General features: G+C 40.4%; 1 protein-coding gene across 10 annotated transcripts in view; it reads left to right on the top strand.

The window, feature by feature from the left end:
- DLG2 (discs large MAGUK scaffold protein 2) overlaps positions 1–20,176 on the top strand; it is a 1,451,407-nt gene that overhangs the window by 1,061,560 nt on the left and 369,671 nt on the right. The gene's annotated exons all lie outside the window — the stretch shown is intronic.

Here is a 20,176-nt window from a genome sequence, read left to right as displayed (position 1 = left end):
GTAGAGGACTTAGTATTTTGTATTTCTGAATTCCCCAATCAGATAAAAGCTGGAGGGGTTGGGAGGAAGGGGTTAATATTTCCCTCCACTTGTTTTATAATTATAGCTGGTTGAATTGAGAACATTTAATTGATTAATGTATAAAAATTAAATCATTTTACTTCTCCAATATCTGTTACCAATTTTGTTTCAACCCTATTTCTCAATGATGTGTAGGCTTCCTTAATGGCATTTCAATTTAAATCTCTAACTTTATTATTTATTAGTCCTTTCTATTTTAAAATTTTATATTTTATTCAGACCTCTGTCCCTCCTTCTAACATAATTAGGACTTGGATTCCACCAGAGTGTTCTGGAGTTGACAGGGGTATGGTCTGCTCTGTCTCTGATATCAGCCCTCTAGATGGTCCTTTCTCTTAGATTTCTCCTCTGGTAGTATTGGGGCAAAAAAAAAAAAAAAAGGAAACAGGAATTGGCACTTCCTCACCATTCTACTGTGGCTGTCCCCTTTCTCTTGGTTATCTCTGGTGATGTAGCCTGAATGGGTGGATAACCAAACATGCACCAATGTTGCGAGACTCCCACAGCTCCTCCAGCCAAGTGATCCCCCGGGAGACCCAGCTGTCTCTTCCACAGAACACCTAGCAATAGCACACTGTACCCTCCCACATACTCACCACTACCTGAACCATAGCAATCCCTCCCATGCCCGGAGTCCCCGTTTCTCATCTGTCCTCAGCAGCTTCAAACCTGAGGCTTGCCAGCCAAGTGGCAGCCATCTTTCCTCCCCGTCCGGTAGAGCTTACCAGGGACGGTCCTTACCTCTTTTCTCCCCGGCTGACCTTCTTGTCTTCTCTCCCCATGGTTCTTTTCCATCCTGGGTAGCAACAGGGCAAAGCAACAAACTCCATGGCTTAATGGAGATCCACCCTGGAGAGAGATGTTAGTCTTTACTTCATGGAAGAGCATAAATATTATAAATACTTTTCATGGAGTGCCCTTTCTTGCCCTCAGCTAAGGAAACCCCTTGCATGTCCCCAGACCCATAGGAAAGTGAGCAAAAAGAATGTGGCCTCTCCGTGGGCACTACACTCCCCCCTAAAAGGACAGCTCCCTCCTCTTCTGTCCATGATGGTAAAGAACATCAAACCCCTTTGGTTCCTCTAGTAAACAAGCAAAAGCAGAGAGATAGGAATGGTAGGCTAAATATGAATAATAGCTAAATAGCTCTGGAGAATTAAGTAGCTTTTTTCTCAACAGGACAGTATCTTCTTTGTAACATTTGTTCTAGTCCATAAAAAAACAAAAAAGGCATAAGAAGTTCTCAATCGGTAAGTCACAGAATTTGGTTCTGTAGTAATATTTAAGTTGGTCTAGATTCTGGATCGTAGCCAGACTCCCTGAGTTTAAATCTGGACTCAGGAACTTACTGGCTGTGTGAGAGCAAGTTGCTTGTTTTTTTGTATATTTTTGTTTGTTTGTTTGTTTTTATATGCCTCAATTTCCTCATCTGTAAAATGTACATACGTCGTATTTCCTTAGAGAGTTTTTCTCAAGAATGAAAGTTATATATATTATTTTTTATAATAGTACTGGCATTATATGTGTTTGCTATAGTACAGTATAATGTTCATTGCTGTTGTTATACATAACATATACTTAATTTATCAGGCAGGAGAGTTTTGCATTTATATTAAATAAGGATTCGTTAAAACAGTCAGGGATCGGTGTCATCACTGTACTTTGGAGAGGCATATTCCTATATACACAGGTAATAATCATTTGTGGAAGCAATTCAAATCATTGAGTTTGCTTCATTGCTGAGTTTATATATATATATATATACACACACACACATATATGTATTTTAATTACCAAGATTATACTTAAATGCTCATTAAACACATTAAAGAATAGTGTAAGCCTTTTCTACATAGCGGCTTATCCTCAGCTCCAAAGGGAAGAATATAGGTATATGTCTCTCAGAAAGTTTAAGACAAAGACACTATGTAAACACAAGAGGAAATAGTCTCCCCAGCCTGGGAACATTCTGCAGTTGCACTTGAGAATGTTCATCAGTCAGCACCTGCAGTGCAGGTGTGTGTGGCCTTGTGATTGCACCCTCCATACCACCCCTACCGATTTCCTCTTTCTGGAAAGTGCCATAGTTTAGAAAAACTATTCCACAAAACTTGCTGGTCACATTCTCCAAAGGACCGTGATCAGTTTTGAATTCTGCCTGTTATATCAGACATGTGGAATGGGCAAAGGAAAGGACGTCCAGAGTTAACAAAGAGCTGGGACAGCATTCTATTAGGAAAACATTGACAGGGTTAGGATTCTATGATTTGAAGAAGGGAGCTCGTCATTAAAGAGATTACATTCAAAATGTGCAACTTGTTGGAATAAAAATAGTTCAAATTCATGGATATTCCTTCAAGGGAAGAGAAAAGAAACTAACATTTATCAAGTGCTTATTAGGTACCTGGTGTGTTCTCATTCTCTCTCTCTCTCCTTATCCATCTATCTTCTATAATTTCATTTCAAAATAGTCAATAAAATAAGCATCCTTTTTTCTGAATCTTGATTCTTGGAGAAGATAAGTAATTTTCCCAAGGACACCTACCTAGAAAGCACAGTTTGGATTTGAAATCAAATTAAATTCTTCTGTACAACAATGCAGCGTGAAAAGGCTTTATTGAGCTGGAGAGCCCTAGTCACACCATTCATAAACCACATTCAGGATAAGTTAGACACAATGAAGAACTTCCTGGGACTTCCATTTCAAAATGATAAAGAACTAGAACTGACTCTAAGCCTAGAAATCATTAAACAGAGCTAATAACCCACCATTTGGAGTAGATCTGGAGATCCATGTACATGCTAGGTAGCTGAGGTATTTGTGATAGAGGTGAGGGTATGGGGACTGAGCTGCCCATTGGTCTCTACTTGACCTTCCTTGTTCCTTATGAAGACTACCCCAGAGCACAGAATGACTGTCAGTCCACATATTGGTCATTAACACAGAGCAGATTTCCTCCAGCTAGTCTAAATAAGAGCATTTTCTTCTAAAGCTATTTCCAAATCTTTTCTTTCTTCTTACTCACAAAAGCTTATTAGCAGGTTGCCAATAAATATTTTTTTAGCCTTTTGCACTGTTTTCCACTCGAGTGCAATGATATCTGTGATAACCACAATCACTAATTCTAATTCTCCGCTGAGATGAGACCAAAAATGCAAAGGCCTTCCCCTGACTTTATAATGCAAAGATGACTCCTTTTCTAAAATCAGAAATGGTTGGGCGCCAGGGTGGCTCAGTCAGTTAAGCATCTGCCTTCGGCTCAGGTCATGATTCCAGGGTCCTAGGATCGAGTCCTGCATTGGGCTCCCTGCTCAGTGGGGAGTCTGCTTCTCCCTCTTCCCCTCCCCCCTTCTCGTGATCTCTCTCTCTCTCAAATAAATAAATAAAATCTTTAAAAAAATGGTATTCTTAGCGATGCTCCATTGTTTTAACTGATAAAAAACATTTTGCCTCATATTTAACAAGTGAATCATGCGCTACGAAAAATATTGTGTTCCTTGCAGTCATGGAAGAAAACTGACTCTGGAATCAAAGAATTGGTTTTGAATCCTGGCCTCTCTGCCATCTGTTGTTGTCTGTCTTAAACAGGACCTCTCCTCTCTCTCTAAGCATGAATTTTCTCCTTAGCCAAGAGGGAGACCAACATAGGACTCACTAGCTTTCTGCAGAAGTAGCAGGTACATATTAGACCCTCAATAAGTACTAGCTGAATATATACTTAGTCCAAGTGCTCTGAGAAAACAAAACTTTTATAGCCTAGATTAGTTTGAAGACCCGCATTGAACACTTGTTATTATATGTGTGTGTGTGTATATATATATATATATATATATATATATATAACATTTCTGGATATAAAATAAAATATTGGAGGTAGAAATAATTTTGCATTGCTGGAATATTTAGAAGGGGATACCTCAGTAATTCTCTATAAGGTTCAGAACACTAAAATTCATGCTATATGTGCCCAGCAGGCCCACAAATAGAGAGATAATATGGCATACAATCATTGTCACTGAGCACATAGTGGGAAAGTCATTTTTCACTTTGCATAGGCCAGCGGGTCTTTAGCAGATTCCCATTAAGGTGTTATACCGCTGAGCGGAGGTAATAAGCTGAAATTGGAAATTTCATTGTTTCAAAATTTACCTTCCTAATGCTTTCATGAAAAGCAACTGCTTAGGATATTTTTTAAATGAATGTAGTTTAAAAGTCCTTACGTTTATGTATTTTTCACCTAAGTTGCTATTTACTTGACATAAAATAAGTGGGACTATTTCAGATTTCCAGTTAATTTGATCATGAAGACAACAAAACTGTCCAATTGAGCCTCCACCTAGAGTTACTGCTGTTTTTTAAATTGATATGTGAGTCATCTTTAACTATGCCAGGCATAAGGAGGCAGAATAACATCCCCATTCACAGTGTGATCTCCTTGCTTCAGGTTCAGGTTGACAGATACAGCTCGCCACCCCTTCATCTCTTCTTCCTCCTGGGACCCCATTAAAAGGACACTGAAAGAATAAAAAAAGGACAGTCCCATAATGGTAAAGGAAGTGGGAGAGGCATCAAAAGCCAAAAGATTCCATCACACTTCTGGATGACAGAAAGCAGATGGACCAAACAGAACAAAGCAACCCCAGCCTTCAATCACCCGCAGAGGCAGGGCTGGGGTGTTCTACGTAAACGCCATCTTCTAGGTTCGGGGGCGCCACTCACAAAAAGGCCTATCACAGTGCAGCAGCATTGCAGGCAGGGGCCTCGGGTTCAGGAGGTGGCAGAACTGCCTGGCAGAGCCCAGGAAATTCAGAGACTTTAGAATAGTGACAATGGATGGGACTGAGCGCAGAGTCTGAGAATAAGACTGAGGATGCCCCCACTCAGCATATACATGCCTGACACAGCAGCTGCCAGGCAGGGACTTACCACCAGTCAGAAACTGAAGGCTCTTCTCTAAAGAAATAGAATTTCTTCTGAGGAACCTAGATAAGCTAGTTTGCATGTTGCCCACACGGCAGAGCCAGATACACGGATAGTTTTCAGGTTTGCTTACCTAACCGGAAGCCTGTCAGTGGAAAAGCCTTGCCCTGATCTGCAGCATCCCCTGCAGCCTTTCTACTAATTCATTCTTGAATATGCACAGCCAGCCACAAGTTACCGAATAGTTTAACAAACCCGCAAAATGATGAAAACAAGATTTAAAAAACACACATGCACAGAGAAAAACTGTACTCATGGAAACAGAAGTAATTCTGGGAACAAAATAGAATTTAAAGAAAGGCTCTCCTATAAGCATATTTTTAACAATATGGAGGTAACCATGAGAATTAAAACCAAAATGGTTAAAAGCGATTGTCTCTAGGAAACCAGGTAGGCTTCTGGTGTTTGTGTTGGGTAGGGGGGAGTGGGTGACACAAACTGAACTTTGAGGAATGTATTTGGAACAAGGCAGAGGTTAAAAAAAAGGGAAATCATGTGCCAAAACCTAAAGTACTTGGCTAACACTGCAAAGAGGAAGTCTCTTCAGCGTGAAGGTAGAGTCCTTTCATCCACTAGGGGGCGTACACTTCGTTTTTATCTTCCCTTACAAGATCGTTTGAGCAACATCATGGAAGCAGATTTCTACTAACTGGCATTTTCACCTCAGTGAAATAGCTGCCCTGGAGACTGTTGAGCATCCTCCACAAGTAGCACTTAACAAGAAACTAGAGAGCCATCCTCAGTGATATTACAGAAGGAATTCTTTAGAGTGGATGATTTGTCTAATTGACCCTAACTAAATATCTCTCCCAAATAGAGAAGTCTCTGAGTATCCAAAGAACCAAAAGCAGTTGTGTCTGTAAACAGATAGATCTAGGGGAAAACCCATCCTCTCAGGCTAACTGTTCTGTGTTGATATCATTGTCATTCTTTCTTAGTGGGACAGGGCCTGTCTTGATGGCAATAGCCATGAACCTTTGTTTGACACCAGAGACCCCCTCTCCACACCCTAAGACCTCTGGACTCTTGAGACCATGGCACCACTGGGGCCAGGGAGCCTCTGGTGTTCCCATGAAGGGTCTGAACAGGTGTGCTTTCCAAGGAAACAGAATTCTGGGAACAGAACCTTGGCTGGAATCATTGGCTCTCTTGTTCTCTACCCAACTCCTTTTGCCTTGATGGGAAAAGCTTTTTTATAGCTAATGTGCTTCAGATTTTTCAGGATGATGCTGACTTAAAATAGTCTTCTTAGTCTAAATGCCCAGATGTTCAGTTCCAAAACACATGGTCACTGTAGAAAGTGAAGCATTATTGACCTGAGAAACAGGAAATCTGGGTTCTAGGTTCAAGTCTGCCCCCTCTTACTGGGTGATTTTGAGCAGACCTCAGTTACCTCATACACAAAGCGATAACGTTGAGTTAAATCATCAGTGTCTTAGATTCCCTCCAACTCTAACATTGTATAGTTTAATGAGTTTTGAAGAAGAAAGGTTTGGCTTCTGAACTTCTAGGAATATTTCCAAATGTGAAACCTAAAGGACCATTGTGCTCTAGACAGCTAGCCCTCAGGGGCAGTGGCTTGGGTCATCTCTACCCACACACTCACAGACCCAGCCGCCCTTCAGGATTCATAATCAGTATGAATGTTCAACTTCCTTCCTTACTCTGAAGTCTGTCCAACACATTTCCTTACCCTGATCCTCAAAAGCAGTGCTAAGCAGGGTTTCCGAGAGTAACAGAGAGGGCCCTGGTATGCTGAACTACTTTCAGACTTGAAAGAGAAGCTTTATTCAGGTTGTTATTTGCTGGAGTTACTGGTCAGAAATATGAAACTTTGTTAACCACAGAAATGTAAGTGACCTCACCAAAACAGGGGGCCAAGTTGGGTTAAGTGGAGAAGATTTTTATGTATCTTTTGAATGTATTAAGAAATATATATAGTTATGGCCCTCTTCTTTAATTTGCTCTCCTGCTAGCTAAAGAGTTTATTTAGGGAGAATACAACAAAATTAAAAAGACAACCAACTAGGTGATTTTTAGAAATGCTTAGGAAAAAATGAAGTTTCCTCCTGTCTCTCCCAAAAATATTTTTGCTTGTGATTTATAATGCAATAAAGACAACTCGTCTCTTGGGTGAGAAAGCTCTGGGTGAGAATCCCAGCCTTTCTTTTGTTGCTAGGTCACCTTCTGAGGGTCCTAGTTGCTTGGAAGGAAGAAGGGAGTTTACAGACCCCTCCTTTCATATCCAGAGGGAAGAGGGACCTTCAGAGCTTAAACCTCAGAGGACGCGTTAAGAATCAGAACAGCAGATAATTCTAGAACGTATGTTTCCTGTAGTTCACACCATGTGTTTGCTTTTCATTTCTCCTCATGTCCCTGCAATTACCACCTCTGCTCCTAGTGGAGCTGTCAAGCTTATTTTCCTTAGCCCCATTTCCACTGGCCTACTGCTTCTTTTTTCCATTTCCTTACTCGATAAGACATCCTTCCCTAGGCCTTGTAATCTTTCTTCGTTACATGTGTAGAGCTGAAAGTATAAAAGGTGTCATCACAGCAAACTTTTAAGGATTGCCAAAAATTTATCAGTGTTGAAAACATGCTGAGGTTGCCAAGAACCAGGGCATAGTTAAGGACGGCCATTCATGGGATCCTAATTGTCTCCCAGGGCCTGGGTTTCTAACGCCCTCTGCTGTTGAAAGAACAACTGTGGGAGAAACAAACACAAAACAAAAACAAAAAATGTCCACTTTCTTGTATGTGACAGAAGTTTTCAAACTTGGAATTTCAAGTAAAATATCCACATAGATTTGGGGAGTTGACAAGGAGGATCTAGATGTATATTTTTTTTTAGCTAAAGACTTTTATAAACATTAACCACCATTATCATTATTATTCCATCAAAGAAAGTCTTCCTTAGAACAATGAAATGGGAAAGACACAACATAGGGACGCCTGGGTGGCACTGTCAGTTAAATGCCTGAGTCTTGATTTTGGCTCAGGTCATGATCTCAGGGTCCTGGGATTGTACTGTGCATCAGGCTCTGCACTCACCATGGAGTCTGCTTGGGATTCTATCTCCCCTGCTCCCCACCCCACCACTGCACAGGCTTGTGCGTGCTCTCTCTCTAAAGTGAATAAAGGAAAGACATAAAATAAAGAATATATAGCACTCCATCATAAAAGCAGGTGGCTTAGATACATAGACAGCAAAGTCCAAACAGGATATTTTCTATATTCAAATGCTAGAAATAGAACATTAAATATTTCCTATTTTTTTAAGATTTTATTTATTTATTTGACAGAGAGAGAAATAGCAAGAGAGGGAACAGAAGCAGAGAGAGAGGGAGAAGCAGACTCCCCGCCGAGCAGGCAGCCCGATGCGGGGCTCGATCCCCGGACCCTGGGATCATGACCTGAGCCGAAGGCAGACGCTTAACAGCTGAGCCACCCAGGCGCCCTAAATATTTCCTATTTAATAGCAGCTGATATAAGTGCTTTCTGTGGATCTCATCTAGTTCTGACAACAATTATTATTATTGTTTATGGGCACATTATCCCGCTTTATGGGTGGGGACAGTGAGGCTCAGAGAAGTTAAAGGTGCTGCCTGGGGTCACACAGGTACTAAGTGACAGACTTGGGACATAAAGCCACATTTTTAAATCACCACCTTTTCCTGCCCTCTCAGAATTACATGTGTTTTGTTATTACAAATTGGCCAATTTGGAGGCCCAAGTAAGATATTGAAACACAGTGTGGAGCTCAGTATGATTCCTGGGGTTTTGGAGGTTTTTGTCATTATAGTTATTGTCAAAAATCCAGTTTTCATATAAGAACATTAACAAAAATAGCCCAAGCACCTAACAGTGATTTCACTTATCTTGCAATGTGCTAAATTAGAAGAAGTGGAGGAATAATATTTCTATCCTGTTGGCATCTGTTTTACCCAGCAGGACTAGGAAGAAAGCTGGGAGGGACAGGGTAGGAGTCTGGTTATCAAGAGCTGCTGGGCCATCCTGTTTGATGGCCTTGGACATGAAGGATGTTCATTGCCAAGCAGCTGGAATTTGTCTTAGAGGGATGCCATAGAATCCACTGGGGAATTTAGTTTGTTGGGGTTTTTTTATATAAATAATTCTTATTTTCTGTGTGTAGTTCAATGCCAGTATGATTACTTATCCCTACATGTCTTCCTTGGAAACCTTTTTAGTTTTTAATAAAGTGTTTTAATAAAGGGCTCGAAGTAAGTTGTGAATAAACTTCCTCCTTATTATTATATAATTAAACATACTCAAAACAGTGTGCTGCAGAATGTTCAACTAGAAAATTGCCCCTCTCCATCAATACGCTTAATTATTAATGCTAATGATAATATGATCACCCATGACGTTGATTGAGATGGCGTTGAAGAGCTAGTTAATGTACTGAATGAACCAAGGAGGGATTTTTTAAAAAGCACCCAGTCATAGGTTTGTCAGGCTAGTAAAAATGAATACAGGAAACCATGACAGGATTTATCTGCCCAAAGTGGCAGAAAGACTTATCGGCCACAAATCTCCTTGTTATAATCCTGGCACCACCTTATATTCGCCCCATTATCCCTCTTTGAATACTGCCCTTTTTCTTGTATCTTTCTAGTATTAAGGCTGCTCTTACTGACTTGCGTGGGTTTGTGCCCAATCAATAAAATTAATTGGGAATATAATGATGAGCCTTGCAGACACCATCTCTGCCCCCAATCTGGCGGGGAGAAGCAGATATTAATCAAATAATCACCCAAACAAATGTAACTCTGTGACTATGCCAAGTACTGTGAAAAAGTGGCCTGTGATGCCCAGAGTGCCTGTAATAGGGGATCTGTAGTAGGGGACCAAGAGGTTAGGGAGGTCATAGAAGGCTCTCATCTGAACAATGAGTAGCCCTTAAGTAGGCAAAGAGAAATTGCCATCATTAATGGCTGCACAAGCAGTGATGACAAATCTGTCTGGATGTATTTCTGAGCTGAGCACTGACTAGAGCAACGTGAAGTCAGTAGAGCTTGCCATTTAGAAATTTATAATGAGGAGGCTGACTCATGGGTGACTTTCTCCTCCAGAGAGGCCATCTGATGGAGACTTCCAGCTGCTTTATCAGAACCGTATGGTCTGCAGAGATGTGGTTTTCTGAATCCCATCTCTGATCATTTTGCTGTTCCACTGGTTTTTGTGTGATGTGTTTGTCTGCTTGTTTATCTCCTGTGTGCCAAAACTTTGAGATCCTTCCTTGCCACCGCTGCTTCCTGTGCTTCTCTTCTTCTACCTCCTGTCCCTGGCCCCTCCTACTCTCTTTTTCCTTCTCCCTTCCCTCCTCTCCATAAACTGCCCCCTCCTCTTCCTTTTCTTTTGATTCCGCATTCTTTTTCTTTTTTTGTTTCTCTCTCCTTTTGCTATTCACCCTGAAGGTACAAGGCTTATGTTTATACAGTGTATTATAATTTACAAAGAGGGGCGCCTGGGTGGCTCAGATAGTTAAGCGTCTGCCTTCGGCTCAGGTCATGATCCCAGGGTCCTGGGATCGAGTCCCACATCGGGCTCCCTGCTCCTTGGGAGCCTGCTTCTCCCTCTGCCTCTCTCTCTCTCTCTGTCTCTCATGAATAAATAAATAAAATCTTAAAAAAAAAATAATAATTTACAAAGAAATCTCAGGGACATTATTCTCTTTGACCCCCATAACAATTTCTTAAGAATCATTTATCCTATTTGCAGATGTGTCACAAGGTAGGTGACTTCCTTGAGATTGTGTATCTGGGAAAGAGAGGAGCTCTGACCGCAAACCAGATGCCTACCCAGCCCCACACTGTCATCACTAGACCACCCTACCTCAACAACACAAATGTCAAAGGCATCTCAACCATATCTTTTAGTCTTTTTGACAGAGGAGGCCCTTCATTGTCCTGTCTTTATTATTCACAAAAATGAGTCTAGACAGAAGTTGTGGTCAGAGAGGTTTTCTGTTTGCTCATCCATCACATGAGTAGGAACAGCCTCAGTCTCATCTGATGAATATTTACTGGACATTGCATTTGACCTTGAATTGAACCCGTTGTAAAGAATGATTTTCATTATATTTTTTTTACCTTGCCTGGCTGTGATCTGGGAGGTGGCATGGCTGTGGAAAACAGGGAATGAAAAAGATTGCTTTGAGTATCATTTATCAGCCTTCATTAGATTACTCATCTTGAGACATCCATCTTTATATGTCCAACTGAATCTGGTGTTTTTCTCTGCATGTATTGCTAATCCCTCAGAGACCCTCAAATTCCATTAGGATTTTTGTTTACTTCCTCTTCCTGGCCAATTATTAAGAGTTTAAAGAAAGAGCACATCCATATCCTATGCCACAGGCCAGATGCCCCTCTATTACCAGAAAAGCAGCCAGTGGACTTTCTCCTTTATTTAATCTCTCTGCTGATTTCCAGTCCTGGAAATGTTTACTCTACAGAAGTATGCTTTTAAGATGTCGATCAGCAACGTTTATTGATTGATGGCTCACGGTTGGTAAAGTCTCCTGCTGGTCGCATGGAAAGTCAGACTGCTCAGGGACAATTGTGCAGGAGACAAGAGCCACCCATCCATTCATTCAATTAGTCATTGATTTGATTGATTCACCTTTTATTCATTTTTTCATTCAACTAAGTATTTCCTGAATGCCCAGTATGTACCAGGCACTGTAGTTAGGCATTTAAGATAATGAAGAAGAAAACAGCCCAATTCCTACTCTTGAGGAGCACAGTCTAGTGGGGCTAACACAACATTAAAAATTGGAATAATTTGCTGAGCTTGTATCTTTGTAGTTTCAGAACAAAAGAACAAGCAGCTGATTTGGGGAAACAAGGAACCCTTGTTTGGATGTGGTTTCAGGAATTTTTATCAAGGGACTACCAAACCCAAAGAAAAAGGTTACTCTCTTCAGACGGAGGAAGTTCCATGCTCACGTGGGCTGGTATCAAGAGTTGGGAATTTATTTTAAGCACAGGTCTATAAAAACTACACAGAAGTGTAGAAGGGAGCCATGCTTTTCACAGCCTGTCATTCTGCAAACGGAGAATTCTCCTGTGGTCAAGCATTAATTATGCACATTGATGGGAAATCACATTTCAGTATCAATGTTGCATGATATTTAAATGTGTAAACATTGTACCCTGAAATGCTTGCATGTCCTCCATTTCCTCTCCTTGGTATAGCAGCCTGGTATAATTTAAAGAACATGGCCTTTTGATTTATCTCTACTTTTATTTAAATACTGACTCTTACTAGTTTCATCACCTTGAGCTGTTCCTGAACTTGTCTGAGCCTGTTTCTTTAACTTGTAAAGTAAAAATCAATAACTACTTCATGAGATTGTTTTGAGAATTTATTTTTTTAAATATGTAAACATCTTAGCACAGTTCTTATCAAGCACTAGGTACTGAGTAGTAGTTAATTTTCTCTTTTCTCTCTCCCTATATCCCATCTGCCCCTTTTCAGATGGGCTAAAACCTCTTCCCTCATACCAGGAATCAGTTGAAAGAGTCTCCATTCATTGTCCATTTAACAAACATTTCCTGGGTACCTCTCTTGTGCCCTCAGGGAGATAGAGTTGGTAGTGTGGAAGACAGCATAGCACAGGGTAGAAAAACAAAGGAAGAGGAGAGAGTAGGCCCTATTTAGAAAGAGACACCGTAAGTCCTAACACCCTTCTAGATCCAAAGAAAAGCAGTTCTTAATGGCAGGCTTTCAGAAAGTTTAGCAGATGAGAAAGGAATACTTTTGGGTAAAATGTCACCTCATCCCACCTCCTTATTTTGCACATGACAGACTAAGTCCAGAGCTGATACGCGTGTGTATTAGTTCACATACACTGCACACACAGCTGCTCTTTCCATGCACCTGAGTCTCCAGTGGTTTCCATTACATTCAGGGGGTTTATAGGCAACTAAGACATATCCCCAGGATCCCTTCTTGATTGCCTCTGTAACAGATCAAATCTCTGCCAGACGACTGAATGCTTAGAGTTTTCTCCTTATTTTATGTAGAAGTTTCTCTCCTCTACGAGGCTCAAAACTCCCAAGGTTGCTTCTAGGTCCCATCCTATTATATAAGTAGAAAGCAGACTCCCAAAGATAGACTATGTTTAACAAATGATGATTTGTTAAATTTCCTTCTCCTATGATCTGAGGAATAGGGAATTCACTCTTCCTGAGTGACTGATTTTTCTCCACTTCCAATCCTTATTTTACTAGAGGAGATAAGCCAACTGATCATCATTCTTTTTCACTCTGTGTAGTTGTGTATGAAAGCAGAAGCCACAAAGGCTTTTATAGACAATCAGACATATGAATGCTGCCACCACCACTTTTAGCTGGTCGATATTTAGACAAGAAACTTAACTTTCCAGACCTCAGCTTTGTTATCTTCAAATGAGGAAACTAATGCCTGACCTACAGGGACACCATAAGGATTAGTCTTAGCTCTTAATAAATGTCGGTGATTATAATTAAAATAAAAGCTTATCTCACTAACCAAAATATAAATTTGTATTATAAATTGTACTGCTCAGATATGAAGAACACCAAGGCTGATGGTCGTGGTTTCACTCCCTCTTACCAAATTTATTGTATAACTCTTGGCATATTTAAGTGGGTTGAATGTTTACAAAGCTATAGGAGTGCCAGGTCACTATCTATCTGTCTGTCTATCTAATTAACTAACTAAACCATTTATCAACACCTCTCAACTTCGGCAGGAAAGAACCATGGCTGTCAAAAGTTGAGCCTTCTGTGTTTGTGGGGAGTGGCCTTGCAATATTCTCCAAGTTTTAATTTATTTGGGGTACATCCTCAATTTGAGGGAAAAAAGTTAATATGAGAATTAAAGTTGCCAATTATCTAAGATATTACCATCTCCACCTGTATACTTTCCATATGGGGAAATTATCTGAATCCCAAGAGAGGCAGGAGATTTTCCAAGGCCATATGAAAGTTAAGCCAGAATTTAGGCTCCTAATGTCCTGGCCATTCCTCTCTTTCCGGAGGAGAATAAGGATGAACAAGAGTCTTCCTCTGGTTATTCTTTCCTCACTTCTTCATGCTTTCTCAGTACTCATCCTTCATCTGAGACTTAGATAAGGTACATTGAGCTTTCTAGAAATGTGTGACATTAGTGCTAAGATGTAAGGATTGTGGCTTATGTAACACATCCAAACACCAAGACACCCAGGTCAAATTGAGCTGTGATTGCAGCACTGTGTGGATCATATGTAGGGCTTGTGAGTGAGGCAACTGTAATTCCCTACTGTTGATGCAGACATTCCAGGATGAAGGAGACAGATTCGCTCAGAGCTTTTTGTTGTTGTCCTTGTTTTATTTGTTTTTATAGGGCTTCTTTTGCCTGGAGAGGGAATGATTACTGGGAGATAGAAGTGATTTTTGGGAGAAATTGTGGGAAGAGTTATGAAATATTAGAAGCATCTTGTCCTGTATGGTGCTGACCCTATGACATACTCATGAAACCATTTCTTGTCTGACAGAATTTCTTTCATATAACCGTCAGGCATGGCCCAAGTTGTAGATTGGCCTTTTGGAGAACAGAACTTACACTCTGCAGATGGATGCACGGGGTGTTTTGGTGGCCATCTCCACTCCTAGACCAAGTTCTCCCAACCCTTTGCTACTGTCCCTTTGTTTTTAGTTCCCAGTGTTACAGTTTTGTTTTGGGTTTTTTTTTTTTAATCAAAACCAGCTTCTTCAGATCACCTTACTTACCCTGAGATATAGGTGTATATAAGACAAAAGGAGGGAAGGAGTCAGGTGGTTGAGTAAAAACTAGTAATTCAAAGAAAATCAAAGAGTTATGATTGAAATTTAGAGTATTTTTGAGAGTGTGCCAAGAGGTGAGGCTACAAATGTTTTTCAAGGAAAAAAATGTTGATGATTCTTTTAAAATCACTTTGTGTTAATGTAAGTGTCCACATTTGGCTTTCAGATTTCACCATGGCTAAAGGACCTAGTTAATGAATGACTTTAAGAATGTCATACTAAGAAGGTTTTGAACCAACCTCTACTTCTAAGTGCAAGTGTCTAGGAAGAAGTAGGTTGGTAAAAGAAATGAAATTTCTCAGTTTGAAAAGCCAGGATGTAGAAGCAATGATCTTCCACTTCTTTTCCTGATGAGGAAAAAAAAGTAAAAAATAAATAAATAAATAAATAAATAAAATCAGAACATCCATCAGGGCTCAACTCATCATTATATAAAGCTTTCCCTAGAATTAGCATAAAACAGAACTTGAAGCAGGAAAAAGCTACAGGGACATTTGTACAAGCCAACATTTGCAATAGGCACAGAGAAGAGAACAGCTGAATGTTTCTTTTAAGAGAAGTTTTTTTTTAAACTTTTATTTATTTGAGAGAGCACAAGCAGGGGGAGCAGCAGAGGGAGAGGGAGAAGCAGGTTCCCCATTGAGCAGAGAGCCCAATGCAGGGCTGGATCCCAGGACCCTATGACCACGACCTGAGCTGAAGGCAGACGCTTAACCAACTGAGCCACCCTGGTGCCCCTAGGAGAAGAATTTTTAAGGGTCCAGCTACAGCTAATGGTTAGTGAGGTGTTTGTATTTCCTTACATATTATTTTTGAAAATGAATTTCACTAATATTTAATGATGCTCACATTAGTGGTTTTGCCTGTTTTTTCTATAGTAATTCTTACATAGATATCTTAAGTATGGGGAAACTCTTGAAATTGTGTTAATGAGGTTTTTGGGAAGCCTTGTCATTTGAATACCCAGGTCACTGCATAGGCACCTGCTGATAGCTACCCTTTCCTAATAGTACTAGCCTTTTACTTCAAATCCATTTTCTAAAGTGACAGCAGTCATGAGGGTTGGATCAACCTCACTGATCCTCTTGTCTCCCTCAACAGGTTGTGCTCATGTCAGTCTGGGTTTTGATTCATGGAGTTCCTAGCAGAGCGTATTAGGTTCGTAGAGCTGTCATAACAAATTAGTACAAACTGAGTGGATTAAAACAACAGAAGTTTATTGTCTCTCAGTTTCAGAGGCTGAAAGTCTGAAATTACGGTCTTGACAGAGCTATGCTTCCTCTAGAACCTATAGGGGAATCCTTCCTTATCTCTTTCCTAGCTTCTGGTGGTTTGCTAGCAATGTTGGCTGTTCCTTAGTTTACAGCTCACACATAACTCCTATCTCTGCTTCCATCTTTACCTAGTATTCTCCCTGTGTGTCTCTTTTTACCACAAGACCAGTCAGCTTGGGGAAATAGCCAACCCTACTCCAGTATGACCTCATCTTAACTAATACCTCTGCAACCACTGTATTTCCAAATAATACCACATTCTGAGGTACTAACCTAAGATTTTAACATCTTTTGGGGGAAGGGGACACAATTCAACCCATAACACATAGTGTAAACCTCTCAAGGACAGAGATTGTGTCTTTGGTAGTTTTGTGGCTCCAAGGTCCAGCTACTGTCTGGCCCACTGGCTGCTGTGTATATTTTCATTAAATAAATGAAGGGAAGTGCAAATACTCTATTCTCCTAAAAACTGAGAACTGAGTCTCTGTTTACCCTATCCAAGAGCATCTTCCTGATCTGGACTCTGCCACCACTGCAGCCCTGCTAGAACCCTATGTCCCAGTCAAGCAAAAATACTTGCTTTTCTCCAAACACTACATATTATCTCACTTCCCTCATCTATACTTTTCCTTATGGCTCCTACTCTCCCAACTATGTCAAATCAGGGCTCTCTGTTATAAAACTTACCCAAATTGTTTGCAGTTGAATGAATGATATTATAATTAGTTGTTTTTGTATACTTCCCTGTCCCACTAAAATGAGAGCTCCATGAAGTCAGGAACTGAATTGTGTTCATAATTATATTCCCAGCACCAAGCACAACACCAGGAGTGGATTTACTTGAAACTCTAGGGTTCCTTAATTTCATGGGCCACTTCAAGCCCTGTACCTCATGCCAGGCACTCCACTCTACTGGGTACTAGGGACACAAATGCCAGGGAAAAGGGAATTCATATTTATTAAGCACTTTTTAGATATCAGACACTAGCACTTTAGGTGACTAAGAAACTTAAGAAGTATAATTTATACATGGAATATTACATTCTTTTTTTCAAGATGGGCCCCCAAATTGTAAAGCTAAGACCACATTAAACCTGTGTCTGCCCTTGCATGGCACCTACCATGCTGAGCAATGTAATTCTGGCCATATTTTCATGTGTAACTTAAATGTTATCTCCTTCATCAAACAGTCCCTAGATCTGATCCAGAAACTATATATCTCCAGACCCTCATAGGACCTTTTATATACCTCTTATTAATTATTATTTTTATATAGTTTTATATATTTTTGTTTAGTTTTGTATATTCTAACTTTAAGGATGCAAAAACTAAGGCTCACCAAGATGAAGTAAACTGATAGGTCTTATAAACTAATAAACAGAGATCCACGTTTTGATTTTAAGTGTGTGTCTGGGTGCCTGAGTGTCTCAGTCGGTTAAGCGTCTGCCTTCGACTCAGGTCATGATCCCAGGGTCCTGGGATCGAGCCCTGTCCTGGGCTCCCTGCTTAGTGGGGAGTCTGCTTCTCCCTCTCCCTCTGCCTGCCACCCCCCCCTGCTTGTGCTCATGCATGCTGTTTCTCTCTCTCTGTCAGATAAATAAATAAAATCTTTTCTTAAAAATTAAGAGTGTCTGAAGCCAAGGACAGGCTTTTAATCACTCCAGAGGAAAAAATCATCCTTTAGGAGGTTAAATAAAATATATTTCCTGTGCTTAAAGAATTCCCACTTTGACGGGTGCCTGGGTGGCTCAGTCGTTAAGTGTCTGCCTTCGGCTCAGGTCATGATCCCAGAGTCCTGGGATCGAGCCCTGTATCGGGCTCCCTGCTCCGCAGGAAGCCTGCTTCTCCCTCTCCTACTCCCCCTGCTTATGTTCCCTCTCTCGCTGTCTCTCTCTCTGTCAAATAAATAAATAAAATCTTTTAAAAAAAAAAGAATTCCCACTTTGTGAAGGAGTTGGACATACGTTCTTTTTAATTATGAATACTATAATGCCCCCCAAACAGAATACTCTTGGAACATCCCCCCACGCAACGGCTAAATGTGCCTGAGAGAGTTGTTGAAGGATAAGCCATTCAGTTAGGGATGAACGTTGCAAACAAAGGAAGAACATATGAAAGGCACAAAAGATCCCAGCCATCAGAAGCACACAGGAAGTTCTGTGGGAGAGGATAGCAGGGACTATAAGGAACATGTTGAACTGAGGTTGAGAGTGTCCATGGAGCCCAAATCATGAAGGCTTCATGTGTCATGCAAAAGAACCTAAGGAAGGTTTTATCCTTCAGGTAGTAGAGAAGTAAGGGGAGCTTTGAAGAAGGAGGGTGAAATTATTATGTATATGTAATATTAATTAATATATATTATTTTATATATTCATATATAATAATTTTATTATAATTATATATATTATGTATTGTAATTATATATATTATTAATATATATGAATATATATTAATTTCCCTGAGAACAGTCTGAAGGAGAAAGGGCTGGGGTAAGAAACTACTAGGTGGAGCCTGATTGCGAATCCCTGGCTGGGCTGGGTGTGAGAATCCAGAGACCTGAAGCAAAGCAACAATGCAAGGATGGTTTGAGAGGCATTTATTGGATGACTAGAAGTGCTAGATGAGCAGTAAGGAGGCAAGTTTCTGATTGCAAGATGGGACAGACAATGTTAACTGAGATAAGGAATAAAAGAGAAGAAAAGTTCTAGGGAAGATAATGAATTCATTCTTAGTTAAGTAAGTTGGGAGTACAGGAAACTGTGGTCTGGGCTGGAGATACGGATTAGTGAACTCAGTAATGATTCACTAATCATAAAGAAGGGGAAGGATAAGACCACCCATTTGTTAGTTTGTTCAACAAATACTGAGGCTCTAATATATGCCAGGCATGATGCTAGGTGGTAGAGACACAAGGTGTTGTTGCTCTAGTAGTGGTTACATTCCAGTGGGAGACAGGCAACGAGCAAACAACATAACTTCATTGTATGATAAGTATCATGAGGAAGATATACAGAAGGCTAGGAAAGAAAATAAGAGTGGATGGAGTGGTCAGATCATACCACTTAAACTGAACCTGAAGGAAGAAAAGTTGTTCTGCAAGGAAGAGCTAGAGGGAAAGAGTGAGAGAAAGCAGCCAAAGATACAGTTTTTGGAAATACCATCTATGAACAGCAAGTAGTTGAGAGGAGCCCTTCAAGGAAACTAGTGAGTAATGGAGAGGTAAGAGATTTAAAAAAAAAAAAAAAAAAAGCTTAGTTATCTTTGACTAGAGAATGAGATTCTAGGACTGTGCTGTCTACTACAGTAGCCACTAGACACATGCAGCTATTTAAATATAAATTTCTTAGAATTAAATGAAGTGAAAAATTAAGTTTTTCTGTCATACCAGCCACATTTCAAGTGCCTAAAAACACATGTGGCCAGAGGCTACAATACTGGACAACACAAACAAGGAAATTTCCTTATCATCGAAAATTCCATTGACAGTTCTGACCTAGAGTAAAAATCTTACAGTGTCAAAAGCTGAAGAGAGGTCAAGTTGGAGAAGACCTAAAAGTATAGCCATTTCTGTCCTCTCTACTCTCTTCAAGGTGACTACTGAATATACATTGAACAATCAAATGGAATTGTGGTTTTAAAGTGGGAAACTCCCATTTCTGATTTTCTCTAAGCAAATACATGTAATGCTAGAATTGGAAGGGATCGTAGCAGTTCTGATTTGCCATCCTCATCACTCCCTCTCTCATGGAATATAGGAACTGTTGTTCTGGGGTGCCTGGGTGACTCAGTTGGTTAAACATCCTACTCCTTATTTCAGCTGAGGTCATGATCTCAGGGTCATGAGATTGAGCCCCATGTTGGGCTCCACGCTGAGGGTGGAGCCTGCTTGGGGTTCTTTCTCTCCTTCTCCCTGTCCTTCTGCCCCTCCCTACTCATGTGCTCGCTCACCCTCTCAAGAAAAAAGAAAGAAAGAAAGAAAGAAAGAAAGAAAGAAAGAAAGAAAGAAA

The sequence above is a fragment of the Neomonachus schauinslandi genome, chromosome 11 (assembly GCF_002201575.2).
Source record: "Neomonachus schauinslandi chromosome 11, ASM220157v2, whole genome shotgun sequence".
NCBI classification, from domain to species: domain Eukaryota; kingdom Metazoa; phylum Chordata; class Mammalia; order Carnivora; family Phocidae; genus Neomonachus; species Neomonachus schauinslandi.
The sequence above is the reverse complement of the archived record's forward strand: the minus strand, read 5'-3'. Positions and strand labels throughout refer to the sequence as shown.